Source organism: Pleurodeles waltl, chromosome 1_2 (assembly GCF_031143425.1).
Source record: "Pleurodeles waltl isolate 20211129_DDA chromosome 1_2, aPleWal1.hap1.20221129, whole genome shotgun sequence".
Taxonomy (NCBI): Eukaryota; Metazoa; Chordata; class Amphibia; order Caudata; family Salamandridae; genus Pleurodeles; species Pleurodeles waltl.
The window spans coordinates 1,134,178,624-1,134,196,802 of record NC_090437.1 but is presented as its reverse complement, the minus strand read 5'-3'; positions in this window follow the sequence as shown (position 1 = coordinate 1,134,196,802).

Below are 18,179 nucleotides of genomic sequence, written 5' to 3'. Positions count from 1 at the left end.
GGAACGCTGGGTGGAAGGAAATTTGTGCCTCCTCTCAGATTCCAGAACTTTCTGTCACAGAAATGTGAGGAACATGTGTTTTTTTAGCCAAATTTTGAGGTTTGCAAAGGATTCTGGGTAACAGAACCTGGTCAGAGCCCCACAAGTCACCCCATCTTGGATTCCCCTAGGTCTCTAGCTTTCAGAAATGCACAGGTTTGGTAGGTTTCCCTAGGTGCCGGCTGAGCTAGAGGCCAAAATCTACAGGTAGGCACTTTGCAAAATACAGCTCTGTTTTCTGTCAAAAAATGGGATGTGTCCACGTTGTGCTTTGGGGCATTTCCTGTCGCGGGCGCTACGCCTACCCACACAAATGAGGTATCATTTTTATCGGGAGACTTCTGGGAACGCTGGGTGGAAGGAAATTTGTGCCTCCTCTCGCATTCCAGAACTTTCTGCCACAGAAATGTGAGGAACATGTGTTTTTGTAGCCAAAGTTTGAGGTTTGCAAAGGATTCTGGGTAACAGAACCTGGTCAGAGCCCCACAAGTCACCCCATCTTGGATTCCCCTAGGTCTCTAGTTTTCAGAAATGCACAGGTTTGGTAGGTTTCCCTAGGTGCCGGCTGAGCTAGAGGCCAAAATCTACAGGTAGGCACTTTGCAAAATACAACTCTGTTTTCTGTCAAAAAATGGGATGTGTCCACGTTGTGCTTTAGGGCATTTCCTGTCGCAGGAGCTAGGCCTACCCACACTAGTGAGGTATCATTTTATCGGGAGACTTGGGGGAACGCTGGGTGGAAGGAAATTTGTGCCTCCTCTCAGATTCCAGAACTTTCTGTCACAGAAATGTGAGGAACATGTGTTTTTTTAGCCAAATTTTGAGGTTTGCAAAGGATTCTGGGTAACAGAACCTGGTCAGAGCCCCACAAGTCACCCCATCTTGGATTCCCCTAGGTCTCTAGTTTTCAGATATGCACAGGTTTGGTAGGTTTCCCTAGGTGCCGGCTGAGCTAGAGGCCAAAATCTACAGGTAGGCACTTTGCAAAATACAGCTCTGTTTTCTGTCAAAAAATGGGATGTGTCCACGTTGTGCTTTGGGGCATTTCCTGTCGCGGGTGCTAGGCCTACCCACACAAGTGAGGTATCATTTTATCGGGAGACTTGGGGGAACCCTGGGTGGGAGGAAATTTGTGCCTCCTCTCAGATTCCAGAACTTTCTGTCACAGAAATGTGAGGAACATGTGTTTTTTTAGCCAAAATTTGAGGTTTGCAAAGGATTCTGGGTAACAGAACCTGGTCAGAGCCCCACAAGTCACCCCATCTTGGATTCCCCTAGGTCTCTAGTTTTCAGAAATGCACAGGTTTGGTAGGTTTCCCTAGGTGCCGGCTGAGCTAGAGGCCAAAATCTACAGGTAGGCACTTTGCAAAATACAGCTCTGTTTTCTGTCAAAAAATGGGATGTGTCCACGTTGTGCTTTGGGGCATTTCCTGTCGCGGGTGCTAGGCCTACCCACACAAGTGAGGTATCATTTTATCGGGAGACTTGGGGGAACGCTGGGTGGAAGTAAATTTGTGCCTCCTCTCAGATTCCAGAACTTTCTGCCACAGAAATGTGAGGAACATGTGTTTTTTTAGCCACATTTTGAGGTTTCAAAGGATTCTGGGTAACAGAACCTGGTCAGAGCCCCACAAGTCACCCCATCTTAGATTCCCCTAGGTCTCTAGTTCTCAGAAATGCACAGGTTTGGTATGTTTCCCTAGGTGCCGGCTGAGCTAGAGGCCAAGATCTACAGGTAGGCACTTTGCAAAATACAGCTCTGTTATCTGTCAAAAAATGGGATGTGTCCATGTTGTGCTTTGGGGCATTTCCTGTTGCGGGTGCTAGTCCTATCCACACAAGTGAGGTATAATTTTTATCGCGAGAGTTCTGGGAACGCTGGGTGGAAGGAAATTTGTGCCTCCTCTCGCATTCCAGAACTTTCTGCCACAGAAATGTGAGGAACATATGTTTTGTTAGCCAAAGTTTGAGGTTTGCAAAGGATTCTGGGTAACAGAACCTGGTCAGAGCCCCACAAGTCACCCCATCTTGGATTCCCCTAGGTCTCTAGTTTTCAGATATGCACAGGTTTGGTAGGTTTCCCTAGGTGCCGGCTGAGCTAGAGGCCAAAATCTACAGGTAGGCTTTTTGCAAAATACAGCTCTGTTTTCTGTCAAAAAATGGGATGTGTCCACGTTGTGCTTTGGGGCATTTCCTGTCGTGGGCGCTAGGCCTACCCACACAAGTGAGGTAACATTTTTATCGGGAGACTTCTGGGAAGGCTGGGTGGAAGGAGATTTGTGCCTCCTCTCAGATTCCAGAACTTTCTGCCACAGAAATGTGAGGAACATCTGTTTTTTTAGCCAAAATTTGAGGTTTGCAAAGGATTCCGGGTAACAGAACCTGGTCAGAGCCCCACAAGTCACTCCATCTTGGATTCCCCTAGGTCTCTAGTTTTCAGATATGCACAGGTTTGGTAGGTTTCCCTAGGTGCCGGCTGAGCTAGAGGCCAAAATGTACAGGTAGGCACTTTGCAAAATACAACTCTGTTTTCTGTCAAAAAATGGGATGTGTCCACGTTGTGCTTTAGGGCATTTCCTGTCGCAGGAGCTAGGCCTACCCACACAAGTGAGGTATCATTTTATCGGGAGACTTGGGGGAACGCTGGGTGGAAGGAAATTTGTGCCTCCTCTCAGATTCCAGAACTTTCTGTCACAGAAATGTGAGGAACATGTGTTTTTTTAGCCAAATTTTGAGGTTTGCAAAGGATTCTGGGTAACAGAACCTGGTCAGAGCCCCACAAGTCACCCCATCTTGGATTCCCCTATTCTCTAGTTTTCAGAAATGCACAGGTTTGGTAGGTTTCCCTAGGTGCCGGCTGAGCTAGAGGCCAAAATCTACAGGTAGGCACTTTGCAAAATACAGCTCTGTTTTCTGTCAAAAAATGGGATGTGTCCACGTTGTGCTTTGGGGTATTTCCTGTCGCGGGCGCTACGCCTACAAACACAAGTGAGGTATCATTTTTATCGGGAGACTTCTGGGAACGCTGGGTGGAAGGAAATTTGTGCCTCCTCTCGCATTCCAGAACTTCCTGCCACAGAAATGTGAGGAACATGTGTTTTTGTAGCCAAAGTTTGAGGTTTGCAAAGGATTCTGGGTAACAGAACCTGGTCAGAGCCCCACAAGTCACCCCATCTTGGATTCCCCTAGGTCTCTAGTTTTCAGATATGCACAGGTTTGGTAGGTTTCTCTAGGTGCCGGCTGAGCTAGAGGCCAAAATCTACAGGTAGGCACTTTGCAAAATACAGCTCTGTTTTCTGTCAAAAAATGGGATGTGTCCACGTTGTGCTTTGGGGCATTTCCTGTCGCGGGTGCTAGGCCTACCCACACAAGTGAGGTATCATTTTATCGGGAGACTTGGGGGAACGCTGGGTGGAAGGAAATTTGTGGCTCCTCTCACATTCCAGAACTTTCTGTCACAGAAATGTGAGGAACATGTGTTTTTTTAGCCAAAATTTGAGGTTTGCAAAGGATTCTGGGTAACAGAACCTGGTCAGAGCCCCACAAGTCACCCCATCTTGGATTCCCCTAGGTCTCTAGTTTTCACAAATGCACAGGTTTGGTAGGTTTCCCTAGGTGCCGGCTGAGCTAGAGGCCAAAATCTACAGGTAGGCACTTTGCAAAATACAGCTCTGTTTTCTGTCAAAGAATTGGATGTGTCCACGTTGCGCTTTGGGGCATTTCCTGTCGTGGGTGCTATACCTACCCACACAAGTGAGGTATCATTTTATCGGGAGACTTGGGGTAACGCTGGGTGGAAGGAAATGTGTGCCTCCTCTCAGATTCCAGAACTTTCTGCCACAGAAATGTGAGGAACATGTGTTTTTTTAGCCAAAGTTTGAGGTTTGCAAAGGATTCTGGGTAACAGAACCTGGTCAGATCCCCACAAGTCACCCCATCTTGGATTCCCCTAGGTCTCTAGTTTTCAGATATGCACAGGTTTGGTAGGTTTCCCTAGGTGCCGGCTGAGCTAGAGGCCAAAATCTACAGGTAGGCACTTTGCAAAATACAACTCTGTTTTCTGTCAAAAAATGGGATGTGTCCACGTTGTGCTTTAGGGCATTTCCTGTCGCAGGAGATAGGCCTACCCACACAAGTGAGGTATCATTTTATCGGGAGACTTGGGGGAACGCTGGGTGGAAGGAAATTTGTGCCTCCTCTCAGATTCCAGAACTTTCTGTCACAGAAATGTGAGGAACATGTGTTTTTTTAGCCAAATTTTGAGGTTTGCAAAGGATTCTGGGTAACAGAACCTGGTCAGAGCCCCACAAGTCACCCCATCTTGGATTCCCCTAGGTCTCTAGCTTTCAGAAATGCACAGGTTTGGTAGGTTTCCCTAGGTGCCGGCTGAGCTAGAGGCCAAAATCTACAGGTAGGCACTTTGCAAAATACAGCTCTGTTTTCTGTCAAAAAATGGGATGTGTCCACGTTGTGCTTTGGGGCATTTCCTGTCGCGGGCGCTACGCCTACCCACACAAATGAGGTATCATTTTTATCGGGAGACTTCTGGGAACGCTGGGTGGAAGGAAATTTGTGCCTCCTCTCGCATTCCAGAACTTTCTGCCACAGAAATGTGAGGAACATGTGTTTTTGTAGCCAAAGTTTGAGGTTTGCAAAGGATTCTGGGTAACAGAACCTGGTCAGAGCCCCACAAGTCACTCCATCTTGGATTCCCCTAGGTCTCTAGTTTTCAGATATGCACAGGTTTGGTAGGTTTCCCTAGGTGCCGGCTGAGCTAGAGGCCAAAATCTACAGTTAGGCACTTTGCAAAATACAGCTCTGTTTTCTGTCAAAAAATGGGATGTGTCCACGTTGTGCTTTGGGGCATTTCCTGTCGCGGGTGCTAGGCCTACCCACACAAGTGAGGTATCATTTTATCGGGAGACTTGGGGGAACCCTGGGTGGGAGGAAATTTGTGCCTCCTCTCAGATTCCAGAACTTTCTGTCACAGAAATGTGAGGAACATGTGTTTTTTTAGCCACATTTTGAGGTTTGCAAAGGATTCTGGGTAACAGAACCTGGTCAGAGCCCCACAAGTCACCCCATCTTGGATTCCCCTAGGTCTCTAGTTGTCAGAAATGCACAGGTTTGGTAGGTTTCCCTAGGTGCCGGCTGAGCTAGACGCCAAAATCTACAGGTAGGCACTTTGCAAAATACAGCTCTGTTTTCTGTCAAAAAATGGGATGTATCCACGTTGTGCTTTGGGGCATTTCCTGTCGCGGGCGCTAGGCCTACCCACACAAGTGAGGTATCATTTTTGACGGGAGACTTCTGGGAACGATGGGTGGAAGGAAATTTGTGCCACCTCTCAGATTCCAGAACTTTCTGCCACAGAAATGTGAGGAACATGTGTTTTTTTAGCCAAAGTTTGAGGTTTGCAAAGGATTCTGGGTAACAGAACCTGGTCAGAGCCCCACAAGTCACCCCATCTTGGATTCCCCTAGGTCTCTAGTTTTCAGATATGCACAGGTTTGGTAGGTTTCCCTAGGTGCCGGCTGAGCTAGAGGCCAAAATCTACAGGTAGGCACTTTGCAAAATACAACTCTGTTTTCTGTCAAAAAATGGGATGTGTCCACGTTGTGCTTTAGGGCATTTCCTGTCGCAGGAGCTAGGCCTACCCACACAAGTGAGGTATAATTTTATCGGGAGACTTGGGGGAACGCTGGGTGGAAGGAAATTTGTGCCTCCTCTCAGATTCCAGAACTTTCTGTCACAGAAATGTGAGGAACATGTGTTTTTTTAGCCAAATTTTGAGGTTTGCAAAGGATTCTGGGTAACAGAACCTGGTCAGAGCCCCACAAGTCACCCCATCTTGGATTCCCCTAGGTCTCTAGTTTTCAGAAATGCACAGGTTTGGTAGGTTTCCCTAGGTGCCGGCTGAGCTAGAGGCCAAAATCTACAGGTAGGCACTTTGCAAAATACAGCTCTGTTTTCTGTCAAAAAATGGGATGTGTCCACGTTGTGCTTTGGGGCATTTCCTGTCGCGGGCGCTACGCCTACAAACACAAGTGAGGTATCATTTTTATCGGGAGACTTCTGGGAACGCTGGGTGGAAGGAAATTTGTGCCTCCTCTCGCATTCCAGAACTTTCTGCCACAGAAATGTGAGGAACATGTGTTTTTGTAGCCAAAGTTTGAGGTTTGCAAAGGATTCTGGGTAACAGAACCTGGTCAGAGCCCCACAAGTCACCCCATCTTGGATTCCCCTAGGTCTCTAGTTTTCAGATATGCACAGGTTTGGAAGGTTTCCCTAGGTGCCGGCTGAGCTAGAGGCCAAAATCTACAGGTAGGCACTTTGCAAAATACAGCTCTGTTTTCTGTCAAAAAATGGGATGTGTCCACGTTGTGCTTTGGGGCATTTCCTGTCGCGGGTGCTAGGCCTACCCACACAAGTGAGGTATCATTTTATCGGGAGACTTGGGGGAACGCTGGGTGGAAGGAAATTTGTGGCTCCTCTCACATTCCAGAACTTTCTGTCACAGAAATGTGAGGAACATGTGTTTTTTTAGCCAAAATTTGAGGTTTGCAAAGGATTCTGGGTAACAGAACCTGGTCAGAGCCCCTCAAGTCACCCCATCTTGGATTCCCCTAGGTCTCTAGTTTTCAGAAATGCACAGGTTTGGTAGGTTTCCCTAGGTGCCGGCTGAGCTAGAGGCCAAAATCTACAGGTAGGCACTTTGCAAAATACAGCTCTGTTTTCTGTCAAAGAATTGGATGTGTCCACGTTGCGCTTTGGGGCATTTCCTGTCGTGGGTGCTATACCTACCCACACAAGTGAGGTATCATTTTATCGGGAGACTTGGGGTAACGCTGGGTGGAAGGAAATGTGTGCCTCCTCTCAGATTCCAGAACTTTCTGCCACAGAAATGTGAGGAACATGTGTTTTTTTAGCCAAAGTTTGAGGTTTGCAAAGGATTCTGGGTAACAGAACCTGGTCAGATCCCCACAAGTCACCCCATCTTGGATTCCCCTAGGTCTCTAGTTTTCAGATATGCACAGGTTTGGTAGGTTTCCCTAGGTGCCGGCTGAGCTAGAGGCCAAAATCTACAGGTAGGCACTTTGCAAAATACAACTCTGTTTTCTGTCAAAAAATGGGATGTGTCCACGTTGTGCTTTAGGGCATTTCCTGTCGCAGGAGATAGGCCTACCCACACAAGTGAGGTATCATTTTATCGGGAGACTTGGGGGAACGCTGGGTGGAAGGAAATTTGTGCCTCCTCTCAGATTCCAGAACTTTCTGTCACAGAAATGTGAGGAACATGTGTTTTTTTAGCCAAATTTTGAGGTTTGCAAAGGATTCTGGGTAACAGAACCTGGTCAGAGCCCCACAAGTCACCCCATCTTGGATTCCCCTAGGTCTCTAGCTTTCAGAAATGCACAGGTTTGGTAGGTTTCCCTAGGTGCCGGCTGAGCTAGAGGCCAAAATCTACAGGTAGGCACTTTGCAAAATACAGCTCTGTTTTCTGTCAAAAAATGGGATGTGTCCACGTTGTGCTTTGGGGCATTTCCTGTCGCGGGCGCTACGCCTACCCACACAAATGAGGTATCATTTTTATCGGGAGACTTCTGGGAACGCTGGGTGGAAGGAAATTTGTGCCTCCTCTCGCATTCCAGAACTTTCTGCCACAGAAATGTGAGGAACATGTGTTTTTGTAGCCAAAGTTTGAGGTTTGCAAAGGATTCTGGGTAACAGAACCTGGTCAGAGCCCCACAAGTCACCCCATCTTGGATTCCCCTAGGTCTCTAGTTTTCAGAAATGCACAGGTTTGGTAGGTTTCCCTAGGTGCCGGCTGAGCTAGAGGCCAAAATCTACAGGTAGGCACTTTGCAAAATACAACTCTGTTTTCTGTCAAAAAATGGGATGTGTCCACGTTGTGCTTTAGGGCATTTCCTGTCGCAGGAGCTAGGCCTACCCACACTAGTGAGGTATCATTTTATCGGGAGACTTGGGGGAACGCTGGGTGGAAGGAAATTTGTGCCTCCTCTCAGATTCCAGAACTTTCTGTCACAGAAATGTGAGGAACATGTGTTTTTTTAGCCAAATTTTGAGGTTTGCAAAGGATTCTGGGTAACAGAACCTGGTCAGAGCCCCACAAGTCACCCCATCTTGGATTCCCCTAGGTCTCTAGTTTTCAGATATGCACAGGTTTGGTAGGTTTCCCTAGGTGCCGGCTGAGCTAGAGGCCAAAATCTACAGGTAGGCACTTTGCAAAATACAGCTCTGTTTTCTGTCAAAAAATGGGATGTGTCCACGTTGTGCTTTGGGGCATTTCCTGTCGCGGGTGCTAGGCCTACCCACACAAGTGAGGTATCATTTTATCGGGAGACTTGGGGGAACCCTGGGTGGGAGGAAATTTGTGCCTCCTCTCAGATTCCAGAACTTTCTGTCACAGAAATGTGAGGAACATGTGTTTTTTTAGCCACATTTTGAGGTTTGCAAAGGATTCTGGGTAACAGAACCTGGTCAGAGCCCCACAAGTCACCCCATCTTGGATTCCCCTAAGTCTCTAGTTGTCAGAAATGCACAGGTTTGGTAGGTTTCCCTAGGTGCCGGCTGAGCTAGACGCCAAAATCTACAGGTAGGCACTTTGCAAAATACAGCTCTGTTTTCTGTCAAAAAATGGGATGTATCCACGTTGTGCTTTGGGGCATTTCCTGTCGCGGGCACTAGGCCTACCCACACAAGTGAGGTATCATTTTTAACGGGAGACTTCTGGGAACGATGGGTGGAAGGAAATTTGTGCCACCTCTCAGATTCCAGAACTTTCTGCCACAGAAATGTGAGGAACATGTGTTTTTTTACCCAAAGTTTGAGGTTTGCAAAGGATTCTGGGTAACAGAACCTGGTCAGAGCCCCACAAGTCACCCCATCTTGGATTTCCCTAGGTCTCTAGTTTTCAGATATGCACAGGTTTGGTAGGTTTCCCTAGGTGCCGGCTGAGCTAGAGGCCAAAATCTACAGGTAGGCACTTTGCAAAATACAACTCTGTTTTCTGTCAAAAAATGGGATGTGTCCACGTTGTGCTTTAGGGCATTTCCTGTCGTAGGAGCTAGGCCTACCCACACAAGTGAGGTATCATTTTATCGGGAGACTTGGGGGAACGCTGGGTGGAAGGAAATTTGTGCCTCCTCTCAGATTCCAGAACTTTCTGTCACAGAAATGTGAGGAACATGTGTTTTTTTAGCCAAATTTTGAGGTATGCAAAGGATTCTGGGTAACAGAACCTGGTCAGAGCCCCACAAGTCACCCCATCTTGGATTCCCCTAGGTCTCTAGTTTTCAGAAATGCACAGGTTTGGTAGGTTTCCCTAGGTGCCGGCTGAGCTAGAGGCCAAAATCTACAGGTAGGCACTTTGCAAAATACAGCTCTGTTTTCTGTCAAAAAATGGGATGTGTCCACATTGTGCTTTTGGGCATTTCCTGTCGCGGGCGCTTCGCCTACCCACACAAGTGAGGTATCATTTTTATCGGGAGACTTCTGGGAACGCTGGGTGGAAGGAAATTTGTGCCTCCTCTCGCATTCCAGAACTTTCTGCCACAGAAATGTGAGGAACATGTGTTTTTGTAGCCAAAGTTTGAGGTTTGCAAAGGATTCTGGGTAACAGAACCTGGTCAGAGCCCCTCAAGTCACCCCATCTTGGATTCCCCTAGGTCTCTAGTTTTCAGATATGCACAGGTTTGGTAGGTTTCCCTAGGTGCCGGCTGAGCTAGAGGCCAAAATCTACAGGTAGGCACTTTGCAAAATACAGCTCTGTTTTCTGTCAAAAAATGGGATGTGTCCACGTTGTGCTTTGGGGCATTTCCTGTCGCGGGTGCTAGGCCTACCCACACAAGTGAGGTATCATTTTATCGGGAGACTTGGGGGAACGCTGGGTGGAAGGAAATATGTGCCTCCTCTCACATTCCAGAACTTTCTGTCACAGAAATGTGAGGAACATGTGTTTTTTTAGCCAAAATTTGAGGTTTGCAAAGGATTCTGGGTAACAGAACCTGGTCAGAGCCCCACAAGTCACCCCATCTTGGATTCCCCTAGGTCTCTAGTTTTCAGAAATGCACAGGTTTGGTAGGTTTCCCTAGGTGCCGGCTGAGCTAGAGGCCAAAATCTACAGGTAGGCACTTTGCAAAATACAGCTCTGTTTTCTGTCAAGGAATTGGATGTGTCCACGTTGCGCTTTGGGGCATTTCCTGTCGTGGGTGCTATACCTACCCACACAAGTGAGGTATCATTTTATCGGGAGACTTGGGGGAACGCTGGGTGGAAGGAAATTTGTGCCTCCTCTCAGATTCCAGAACTTTCTGTCACAGAAATGTGAGGAACATGTGTTTTTTTAGCCAAATTTTGAGGTTTGCAAAGGATTCTGGGTAACAGAACCTGGTCAGAGCCCCACAAGTCACCCCATCTTGGATTCCCCTAGGTCTCTAGTTTTCAGATATGCACAGGTTTGGTAGGTTTCCCTAGGTGCCGGCTGAGCTAGAGGCCAAAATCTACAGGTAGGCACTTTGCAAAATACAGCTCTGTTTTCTGTCAAAAAATGGGATGTGTCCACGTTGTGCTTTGGGGCATTTCCTGTCGCGGGTGCTAGGCCTACCCACACAAGTGAGGTATCATTTTATCGGGAGACTTGGGGGAACCCTGGGTGGAAGGAAATTTGTGCCTCCTCTCAGATTCCAGAACTTTCTGTCACAGAAATGTGAGGAACATGTGTTTTTTTAGCCACATTTTGAGGTTTGCAAAGGATTCTGGGTAACAGAACCTGGTCAGAGCCCCACAAGTCACCCCATCTTGGATTCCCCTAGGTCTCTAGTTGTCAGAAATGCACAGGTTTGGTAGGTTTCCCTAGGTGCCGGCTGAGCTAGACGCCAAAATCTACAGGTAGGCACTTTGCAAAATACAGCTCTGTTTTCTGTCAAAAAATGGGATGTATCCACGTTGTGCTTTGGGGCATTTCCTGTCGCGGGCGCTAGGCCTACCCACACAAGTGAGGTATCATTTTTAACGGGAGACTTCTGGGAACGATGGGTGGAATGAAATTTGTGCCTCCTCTCAGATTCCAGAACTTTCTGCCACAGAAATGTGAGGAACATGTGTTTTTTTAGCCAAAGTTTGAGGTTTGCAAAGGATTCTGGGTAACAGAACCTGGTCAGAGCCCCACAAGTCACCCCATCTTGGATTCCCCTAGGTCTCTAGTTTTCAGATATGCACAGGTTTGGTAGGTTTCCCTAGGTGCCGGCTGAGCTAGAGGCCAAAATCTACAGGTAGGCACTTTGCAAAATACAACTCTGTTTTCTGTCAAAAAATGGGATGTGTCCACGTTGTGCTTTAGGGCATTTCCTGTCGCAGGAGCTAGGCCTACCCACACAAGTGAGGTATCATTTTATCGGGAGACTTGGGGGAACGCTGGGTGGAAGGAAATTTGTGCCTCCTCTCAGATTCCAGAACTTTCTGTTACAGAAATGTGAGGAACATGTGTTTTTTTAGCCAAATTTTGAGGTATGCAAAGGATTCTGGGTAACAGAACCTGGTCAGAGCCCCACAAGTCACCCCATCTTGGATTCCCCTAGGTCTCTAGTTTTCAGAAATGCACAGGTTTGGTAGGTTTCCCTAGGTGCCGGCTGAGCTAGAGGCCAAAATCTACAGGTAGGCACTTTGCAAAATACAGCTCTGTTTTCTGTCAAAAAATGGGATGTGTCCACGTTGTGCTTTGGGGCATTTCCTGTCGCGGGCGCTACTCCTACCCACACAAGTGAGGTATCATTTTTATCGGGAGACTTCTGGGAACGCTGGGTGGAAGGAAATTTGTGCCTCCTCTCGCATTCCAGAACTTTCTGCCACAGAAATGTAAGGAACATGTGTTTTTGTAGCCAAAGTTTGAGGTTTGCAAAGGATTCTGGGTAACAGAACCTGGTCAGAGCCCCACAAGTCACCCCATCTTGGATTCCCCTAGGTCTCTAGTTTTCAGATATGCACAGGTTTGGTAGGTTTCCCTAGGTGCCGGCTGAGCTAGAGGCCAAAATCTACAGGTAGGCACTTTGCAAAATACAGCTCTGTTTTCTGTCAAAAAATGGGATGTGTCCACGTTGTGCTTTGGGGCATTTCCTGTCGCGGGTGCTAGGCCTACCCACACAAGTGAGGTATCATTTTATCGGGAGACTTGGGGGAACGCTGGGTGGAAGGAAATTTGTGCCTCCTCTCACATTCCAGAACTTTCTGTCACAGAAATGTGAGGAACATGTGTTTTTTTAGCCAAAATTTGAGGTTTGCAAAGGATTCTGGGTAACAGAACCTGGTCAGAGCCCCACAAGTCACCCCATCTTGGATTCCCCTAGGTCTCTAGTTTTCAGAAATGCACAGGTTTGGTAGGTTTCCCTAGGTGCCGGCTGAGCTAGAGGCCAAAATCTACAGGTAGGCACTTTGCAAAATACAGCTCTGTTTTCTGTCAAAGAATTGGATGTGTCCACGTTGCGCTTTGGGGCATTTCCTGTCGTGGGTGCTATACCTACCCACACAAGTGAGGTATCATTTTTATCGGGAGACTTGGGGTAACGCTGGGTGGAAGGAAATTTGTGGCTCCTCTCAGATTCCAGAACTTTCTGCCACAGAAATATGAGGAACATGTGTTTTTTTAGCCAAATTTTGAGGTTTGCAAACGATTCTGGGTAACAGAACCTGGTCAGAGCCCCACAAGTCACCCCATCTTGGATTCCCCTAGGTCTCTAGTTTTCAGAAATGCACAGGTTTGGTAGGTTTCCCTAGGTGCCGGCTGAGCTAGAGGCCAAAATCTACAGGTAGGCACTTTGCAAAATACAGCTCTGTTTTCTGTCAAAAAATGGGATGTGTCCACGTTGTGCTTTGGGGCATTTCCTGTCGCGGGCGCTAGGCCTACCCACACAAGTGAGGTATCATTTTTATCGGGAGACTTCTGGGAACGCTGGGTGGAAGGAAATTTGTGCCTCCTCTCAGATTCCAGAACTTTCTGTCACAGAAATGTGAGGAACATGTGTTTTTTTAGCCAAAGTTTGAGGTTTGCAAAGGATTCTGGGTAACAGAACCTGGTCAGAGCCCCACAAGTCACCCCATCTTGGATTCCGCTAGGTCTCTAGTTTTCAGATATGCACAGGTTTGGTAGGTTTCCCTAGGTGCCGGCTGAGCTAGAGGCCAAAATCTACAGGTAGGCACTTTGCAAAATACAGCTCTGTTTTCTGTCAAAAAATGGGATGTGTCCACGTTGTGCTTTGGGGCATTTCCTGTCGCGGGCGCTAGGCCTACCCACACAAGTGAGGTATCATTTTTATCGGGAGACTTCTGGGAACGCTGGGTGGAAGGAAATGTGTGCCTCCTCTCAGATTCCAGAACTTTCTGCCACAGAAAGGTGAGGAACATCTGTTTTTTTAGCCAAAATTTGAGGTTTGCAAAGGATTCTGGGTAACAGAACCTGGTCAGAGCCCCACAAGTCACCCCATCTTGGATTCCCCTAGGTCTCTAGTTTTCAGATATGCACAGGTTTGGTAGGTTTCCCTAGGTGCCGGCTGAGCTAGAGGCCAAAATCTACAGGTAGGCACTTTGCAAAATACAACTCTGTTTTCTGTCAAAAAATGGGATGTGTACACGTTGTGCTTTAGGGCATTTCCTGTCGCAGGAGCTAGGCCTACCCACACAAGTGAGGTATCATTTTATCGGGAGACTTGGGGGAACGCTGGGTGGAAGGAAATTTGTGCCTCCTCTCAGATTCCAGAACTTTCTGTCACAGAAATGTGAGGAACATGTGTTTTTTTAGCCAAATTTTGAGGTTTGCAAAGGATTCTGGGTAACAGAACCTGGTCAGAGCCCCACAAGTCACCCCATCTTGGATTCCCCTAGGTCTCTAGTTTTCAGAAATGCACAAGTTTGGTAGGTTTCCCTAGGTGCCGGCTGAGCTAGAGGCCAAAATCTACAGGTAGGCACTTTGCAAAATACAGCTCTGTTTTCTGTCAAAAAATGGGATGTGTCCACGTTGTGCTTTGGGGCATTTCCTGTCGCGGGCGCTAGGCCTACCCACACAAGTGAGGTATCATTTTATCGGGAGACTTGGGGGAACGCTGGGTGGAAGGAAATTTGTGCCTCCTCTCACATTCCAGAACTTTCTGTCACAGAAATGTGAGGAACATGTGTTTTTTTAACCAAAATTTGAGGTTTGCAAAGGATTCTGGGTAACAGAACCTGGTCAGAGCCCCACAAGTCACCCCATCTTGGATTCCGATAGGTCTCTAGTTTTCAGAAATGCACAGGTTTGGTAGGTTTCCCTAGGTGCCGGCTGAGCTAGAGGCCAAAATCTACAGGTAGGCACTTTGCAAAATACAGCTCTGTTTTCTGTCAAAGAATTGGATGTGTCCACGTTGCGCTTTGGGGCATTTCCTGTCGTGGGTGCTATACCTACCCACACAAGTGAGGTATCATTTTTATCGGGAGACTTGGGGTAACGCTGGGTGGAAGGAAATTTGTGGCTCCTCTCAGATTCCAGAACTTTCTGCCACAGAAATATGAGGAACATGTGTTTTTTTAGCCAAATTTTGAGGTTTGCAAACGATTCTGGGTAACAGAACCTGGTCAGAGCCCCACAAGTCACCCCATCTTGGATTCCCCTAGGTCTCTAGTTTTCAGAAATGCACAGGTTTGGTAGGTTTCCCTAGCTGCCGGCTGAGCTAGAGGCCAAAATCTACAGGTAGGCACTTTGCAAAATACAGCTCTGTTTTCTGTCAAAAAATGGGATGTGTCCACGTTGTGCTTTGGGGCATTTCCTGTCGCGGGCGCTAGGCCTACCCACACAAGTGAGGTAACATTTTTATCGGGAGACTTCTGGGAAGGCTGGGTGGAAGGAGATTTGTGCCTCCTCTCAGATTCCAGAACTTTCTGCCACAGAAATGTGAGGAACATCTGTTTTTTTAGCCAAAATTTGAGGTTTGCAAAGGATTCCGGGTAACAGAACCTGGTCAGAGCCCCACAAGTCACTCCATCTTGGATTCCCCTAGGTCTCTAGTTTTCAGATATGCACAGGTTTGGTAGGTTTCCCTAGGTGCCGGCTGAGCTAGAGGCCAAAATCTACAGGTAGGCACTTTGCAAAATACAACTCTGTTTTCTGTCAAAAAATGGGATGTGTCCACGTTGTGCTTTAGGGCATTTCCTGTCGCAGGAGCTAGGCCTACCCACACAAGTGAGGTATCATTTTATCGGGAGACTTGGGGGAACGCTGGGTGGAAGGAAATTTGTGCCTCCTCTCAGATTCCAGAACTTTCTGTCACAGAAATGTGAGGAACATGTGTTTTTTTAGCCAAATTTTGAGGTTTGCAAAGGATTCTGGGTAACAGAACCTGGTCAGAGCCCCACAAGTCACCCCATCTTGAATTCCCCTAGGTCTCTAGTTTTCAGAAATGCACAGGTTTGGTAGGTTTCCCTAGGTGCCGGCTGAGCTAGAGGCCAAAATCTACAGGTAGGCACTTTGCAAAATACAGCTCTGTTTTCTGTCAAAAAATGGGATGTGTCCACGTTGTGCTTTGGGGCATTTCCTGTCGCGGGCGCTACGCCTACAAACACAAGTGAGGTATCATTTTTATCGGGAGACTTCTGGGAACGCTGGGTGGAAGGAAATTTGTGCCTCCTCTCGCATTCCAGAACTTTCTGCCACAGAAATGTGAGGAACATGTGTTTTTGTAGCCAAAGTTTGAGGTTTGCAAAGGATTCTGGGTAACAGAACCTGGTCAGAGCCCCACAAGTCACCCCATCTTGGATTCCCCTAGGTCTCTAGTTTTCAGATATGCACAGGTTTGGTAGGTTTCCCTAGGTGCCGGCTGAGCTAGAGGCCAAAATCTACAGGTAGGCACTTTGCAAAATACAGCTCTGTTTTCTGTCAAAGAATTGGATGTGTCCACGTTGCGCTTTGGGGCATTTCCTGTCGTGGGTGCTATACCTACCCACACAAGTGAGGTATCATTTTATCGGGAGACTTGGGGTAACGCTGGGTGGAAGGAAATGTGTGCCTCCTCTCAGATTCCAGAACTTTCTGCCACAGAAATGTGAGGAACATGTGTTTTTTTAGCCAAAGTTTGAGGTTTGCAAAGGATTCTGGGTAACAGAACCTGGTCAGATCCCCACAAGTCACCCCATCTTGGATTCCCCTAGGTCTCTAGTTTTCAGATATGCACAGGTTTGGTAGGTTTCCCTAGGTGCCGGCTGAGCTAGAGGCCAAAATCTACAGGTAGGCACTTTGCAAAATACAACTCTGTTTTCTGTCAAAAAATGGGATGTGTCCACGTTGTGCTTTAGGGCATTTCCTGTCGCAGGAGATAGGCCTACCCACACAAGTGAGGTATCATTTTATCGGGAGACTTGGGGGAACGCTGGGTGGAAGGAAATTTGTGCCTCCTCTCAGATTCCAGAACTTTCTGTCACAGAAATGTGAGGAACATGTGTTTTTTTAGCCAAATTTTGAGGTTTGCAAAGGATTCTGGGTAACAGAACCTGGTCAGAGCCCCACAAGTCACCCCATCTTGGATTCCCCTAGGTCTCTAGCTTTCAGAAATGCACAGGTTTGGTAGGTTTCCCTAGGTGCCGGCTGAGCTAGAGGCCAAAATCTACAGGTAGGCACTTTGCAAAATACAGCTCTGTTTTCTGTCAAAAAATGGGATGTGTCCACGTTGTGCTTTGGGGCATTTCCTGTCGCGGGCGCTACGCCTACCCACACAAATGAGGTATCATTTTTATCGGGAGACTTCTGGGAACGCTGGGTGGAAGGAAATTTGTGCCTCCTCTCGCATTCCAGAACTTTCTGCCACAGAAATGTGAGGAACATGTGTTTTTGTAGCCAAAGTTTTAAGTTTGCAAAGGATTCTGGGTAACAGAACCTGGTCAGAGCCCCACAAGTCACCCCATCTTGGATTCCCCTAGGTCTCTAGTTTTCAGAAATGCACAGGTTTGATAGGTTTCCCTAGGTGCCGGCTGAGCTAGAGGCCAAAATCTACAGGTAGGCACTTTGCAAAATACAACTCTGTTTTCTGTCAAAAAATGGGATGTGTCCACGTTGTGCTTTAGGGCATTTCCTGTCGCAGGAGCTAGGCCTACCCACACTAGTGAGGTATCATTTTATCGGGAGACTTGGGGGAACGCTGGGTGGAAGGAAATTTGTGCCTCCTCTCAGATTCCAGAACTTTCTGTCACAGAAATGTGAGGAACATGTGTTTTTTTAGCCAAATTTTGAGGTTTGCAAAGGATTCTGGGTAACAGAACCTGGTCAGAGCCCCACAAGTCACCCCATCTTGGATTCCCCTAGGTCTCTAGTTTTCAGATATGCACAGGTTTGGTAGGTTTCCCTAGGTGCCGGCTGAGCTAGAGGCCAAAATCTACAGGTAGGCACTTTGCAAAATACAGCTCTGTTTTCTGTCAAAAAATGGGATGTGTCCACGTTGTGCTTTGGGGCATTTCCTGTCGCGGGTGCTAGGCCTACCCACACAAGTGAGGTATCATTTTATCGGGAGACTTGGGGGATCCCTGGGTGGGAGGAAATTTGTGCCTCCTCTCAGATTCCAGAACTTTCTGTCACAGAAATGTGAGGAACATGTGTTTTTTTAGCCAAAATTTGAGGTTTGCAAAGGATTCTGGGTAACAGAACCTGGTCAGAGCCCCACAAGTCACCCCATCTTGGATTCCCCTAGGTCTCTAGTTTTCAGAAATGCACAGGTTTGGTAGGTTTCCCTAGGTGCCGGCTGAGCTAGAGGCCAAAATCTACAGGTAGGCACTTTGCAAAATACAGCTCTGTTTTCTGTCAAAAAATGGGATGTGTCCACGTTGTGCTTTGGGGCATTTCCTGTCGCGGGTGCTAGGCCTACCCACACAAGTGAGGTATCATTTTATCGGGAGACTTGGGGGAACGCTGGGTGGAAGTAAATTTGTGCCTCCTCTCAGATTCCAGAACTTTCTGCCACAGAAATGTGAGGAACATGTGTTTTTTTAGCCACATTTTGAGGTTTCAAAGGATTCTGGGTAACAGAACCTGGTCAGAGCCCCACAAGTCACCCCATCTTAGATTCCCCTAGGTCTCTAGTTCTCAGAAATGCACAGGTTTGGTATGTTTC